Source organism: Notothenia coriiceps, unplaced genomic scaffold, assembly GCF_000735185.1.
Source record: "Notothenia coriiceps isolate Sejong01 unplaced genomic scaffold, NC01 NC01_scaffold00009659, whole genome shotgun sequence".
Lineage (NCBI taxonomy): Eukaryota > Metazoa > Chordata > Actinopteri > Perciformes > Nototheniidae > Notothenia > Notothenia coriiceps.
This window is the reverse complement of record NW_011342360.1, coordinates 264,270-268,733: the sequence shown is the minus strand read 5'-3', so window position 1 is coordinate 268,733 and position 4,464 is coordinate 264,270. Positions and strand designations below refer to the sequence as shown.

The 4,464-nt window shown below is 42.9% G+C and overlaps 1 long non-coding RNA gene across 1 annotated transcript in view; it reads left to right on the top strand.

Annotated features, from left to right (window-relative positions):
• LOC104945513 (uncharacterized) overlaps positions 1-2,364 on the top strand; it is a 5,991-nt gene extending 3,627 nt beyond the window's left edge. Inside the window, exons 2-3 of the long non-coding RNA XR_798354.1 lie at positions 1,806-1,921; positions 2,218-2,364. This is a non-coding gene — a long non-coding RNA (uncharacterized lncRNA). The remainder of the gene's footprint in view (positions 1-1,805; positions 1,922-2,217) is intronic.
• Positions 2,365-4,464: the final 2,100 nt, after the last annotated feature.

Below are 4,464 nucleotides of genomic sequence, written 5' to 3'. Positions count from 1 at the left end.
CTTCTACCTGTCTAAAAATTTTGCTGGCCAATGCCGATGTGTTACTTATTTAACTTTTTGTTTTTTTTCATTTTTTCTCTTTATGCTTACTACCTCATAGAGGTTTAACCTAAATCAAACTTCACCTTCCCTTTGGCTTTACAACTATACGAGCCAAGAAACGGTTACTCCGCCTACTTCGGACGGTTTAACTTCTCCGTTGGAGGAGCTCTGGTTCGTTAGGTCTATAACATTTTTGTTTCTGGCCCGAAAAAAACTCTCCTTCCCGCTCTCCTGATGGCGGTCGTTGTTGTTGCCTACCATTACAATGCAGACAAAGACGATTCTCGTCTTGCTGCTTAAATCCTGTACAGGACGATATAGTTTAGTGTTGACGACCTTTCTGACCTCACCCAAGATTTAAGCGTCCAAGGTTAACCTACTCAGGTGACTACCACAGGCGAGACGCGCCGAGTAGCCGTGACCGCGCTCTCCTCTCCCTTCCTGCGTCTTCACCTCCGACTGACTCTAAGAAACTCCGTTGTACGTACCCCTTATTCAATGTTATATTAAATGTAAACACATTAATAAAGTAGCGATAAGTCTACCAGACGAAAGAACCAACGACGACAACGCGTTACACGGTCATCACAGGAGAAAGCGTGGTACTGTAATAGTCAAATAATTAAACAAAAAGTGACGACCTTTTACCTGAACACGACTCTCGCACACTTTTGTACAGTTAACACACTCTCAACCGTCGGACACTTGAGAGAACTGTAATAATACATACTTTGACGGTTAGTCTAAATTAAATTGAAATTAGCTTCCACGGCCTTGGCGATAAGACCTAGCAAGGGCGGTAAATTGGGGACACACACACACACACACACACACACACACACACAACACAAACACACACACACACCACACACACACCAACAACACACCACACACAACACACACACACACACACACACACACGACGACACAACAGAGCGACAGACAACACACAGAGTACTAGACACCCGCAAAGAAGTGGAGGAAGGAGAGCCAAAGTCTATGAGGAGACGAGCTTCGGGTCAGAGACCTCGACGTAAAAATCTGTCCATCTTCGTAGTATGCTAGCAGTGGCGCTCTCTGACTGACGTACCAGTTATTGTTGTTTCCATGGTAACGGGTGACACGCTTGATTTTTAAATGTATAGATTTGTTAGATTAGAACGTAATCTATGAACTATTTTAGATTAAAAAAAAATAATATTTGTTGAACTATGAAGCTTTTTGTAAAAAAAAAGAAAAAAAAATGATATCATGATTTTTTAGATTAATGAATCTGAAAACTTTTCACGGACCCCCTGGCAGAGTGCCACGGACCCCCGGGGGGTCGCGGACCCCACTTTGAGAACCACTGCTCTAGAAGGCCCGCTAGTTAACTGGCTCGAGACAGAGGATCTAGATGAATGCCACGAAGCAATTCATGCCGTTTTATTGTTTTTAACGTTGAAATGGCAAGGGCAACAGGTGAAGGTGAAGTTGTTGCGGAATTGTTGTGAGTACCGTTTTCAAGACAACAATTCAGTGAAAAGACGGACATTATAGCGGCGGGGGGGGGTGTCTACAGAAGGTCCAGTTGTGAGAGACACGGTTCGCCACTGCATTGAGTACATTAGCACACGTTGTAGACTGGCTGAAAAACAAAAGTTAGCAAACCAGTTCTGATTGTGCCTCTAAGGGGAAGGAAGGCATGTAAAAGTCCAAAAAAGGCAAGCATGAAGATATTATTAAGATCGTATTAAGGCTAAAGTTTGTGTTTAAAGGAGGAGATCGAGACCCAGCGGCAGCAGCACGACGCCAGAGTGATGTCCATCCGAACAGAAGAGAAACAGAAGATGGACAAGATGGCAGACGACTTGGACCAGAAGTGGAGAAATGCACTGCGGTTAGTAAGAAAAAAAACACTCTTCAGATGTGTTACACTCTTTGTCAGCCTGTCAGTTTCACTCTCTGGTGTTGTGCTCGTCCCATTTGTTTCCTCATCCATCTCTGTCATGTCTCGCCCCCTCTGCTCCACCATCACACTCTCTATTAGCATAACTTGTTTCCTAAAGCGCTCACTGATAACGATAACAACAGAGGGGGAATTAACACAAGTTTAAGAAGGCGTACGATATTTAAAGTCGCAGTAAACGATGCATAAAAGGCACAAAAGACTAAAGTGTGGCCTTTTATCTGCAGGGAGGAGGTGCATCTGTTGAAGGAGGAGCTGACAGAGGAGTATGAAGCTGACAAACAGGGGGCGATGACTCAGGTCTCGCAGCAGAAAGATCTGGAGATGATGGCGTCCAGAGAAGGCTGGCAGAGGAAGGTGGAGGACCTGCTGGAACAGGTACAAACCACACTTTCCCCTTTCCTGTAGTGCAGGGGTGTCAAACTCAATTTCATCGCGGGCCACATTCGCATAAAGGTTGCACTCAAAGGGCCGGTTGTAACTATATAAATATATAATATATATATAAAATAATGTATATTACATTATTGCCTCTGAATTGGATTATTATCGGATAGGATAATAACTTAGTAATTAACTACGTCTGAAAGCAGAAGTCCAGAGCAAATAATTGCAAGTCTCTTCAGTGCACATGTAACAAAACGAGATGCATTGTGGGACATGTAGTTTATGGGCAACCTGCTTCTGTAAATCGGCATGTAACCGTATAATAAACGTATTATATTCTTTGCAAGCTTTTGCGGGGCCACATAAAATGAAGTCGCGGGCCGGGCCTTGAGTTTGACACCCTGGTCTACTTGAAGAAATAATTTAAAAAGAAAGTGTAACATGCACAAAAATAAACTCCAAAAATTCAGAAATATCTATAAGTTTCATCTTTACAAAAGGCTAAATCATTTGTCCCACAGAAGGGATGCAGCAAAGGAGCTCTATGCGGCAAAGGAGTGCAGATTTGCAGAGCACCGAGTATATGTGTATAAATTAATCTAAATCCACCCAGTTTCATTACATGTGGGAAAGTAGTGTTTATTTAACCCGTCTCACAGACACTAGAAAACAGAGCGAGTCCCGTTTGATTTAGTGTCCCGTAATGTTGTCCTTATGTTTCGATTGGCTGCCAGAGACACTTTAGGATATTGGTCATTTTGTAACTATATATTTCAACCAAATGAAGAAATTGGACATTTTTAGTCATTGGACGTCCGGCGCAAACACTAATTAGTACATTTTAACGGTTTCTTCTGTGTTTTTATCGTTTTAAATCAATTTGGTTTGAAGCTCAATGACAAACTCCCAAGATCCCACACTGCTTCACATCATCATTTGTTTTGATTGCGAGACCTCTAGTGGAGGAAAAATGACATATTGTGAGTTGAACCACTCTCACAGAACCATGTCAGTTCCTTCTCTTTGTGTGTATAGGCTATACAGATGGATCTTCATATCTATACATCCACACACACACACCCACCTCTGCTTGTGTGTATGTTCTCTGTGCCGGCGGTTTGCCCGATGAGATGATACTGGTTGAGTCTGGATCCGTCTTCAGCTACAACCACAGACTTAGCCGCTCCCTGAGTCCACGTGTAGACCACCTCGGACACCGGATAGGCATCTGAGAGACAGAAAGAGACGAAAGACATGAAGTTAGCTTACATTTTTTTTTAATTTCACATTTCATTTGTAACACAGAAACATCCAAAATGCAGATTGAGCCCTGTCATCTCTGATATAACATGCAGACGTCTGTGTGCGAGTCTTTCTAGCACTTTTTGATTAGACCGACGGCTTAAATCCAAAAACTAAATGTTGTTTGCATGCCTCCATGTGTGTGTGTGTGAGGATATTTGAGTGTATTTTTGTTTAAACCACACTTCTGGGTCAGAGGTGAGCTCCCCTGTCGGCAGGAACCAGGCCGAGTCAGATTAACTGAAAAGTGTTGCATCACACGCTGATGAAAAACAGAGCTGCAACTCTGAAGCTGCTTCCTCATTTATTCATGTTCAAACAGCGGACATCCATCTATCACCGGCCGCCCGCTGAGGCCTGCGACTCAGAAAGAGGGCAACTGTTTTTGGGTCTGAGACGGCACGTTTGTTGGTCTTTATCTGTTGTTGTTCAGCTGCAGATTCAATCATAGCTTAATAGAAAAGAGGATACTTTGTGTCATTGGTTTGTAGTGATTTTTGTCACGTTTCCAAATCAGCCTCATATCAAAGTGTTGACACGTATTAAGGATGGGAGCAGGGAGGAAGCAGGCTGTGAAAAGGAGAGGACGGCTGCTTTAGAAGATGCTTAATTGTTTATTTTCTCTTAAAGGTGGGGTAGGTAAGTTTGAGAAACCGGCTCGAGATACACTTGTTGTTATATTCCATGGAATGCTCTTAACGAAAATGGTCGCGGTGCCGAAAGGGTGTCTACTGGTAGGACCAAAAATTACCTAAAAAACAGGTTTCGTGAAGTCTATAAGTAAG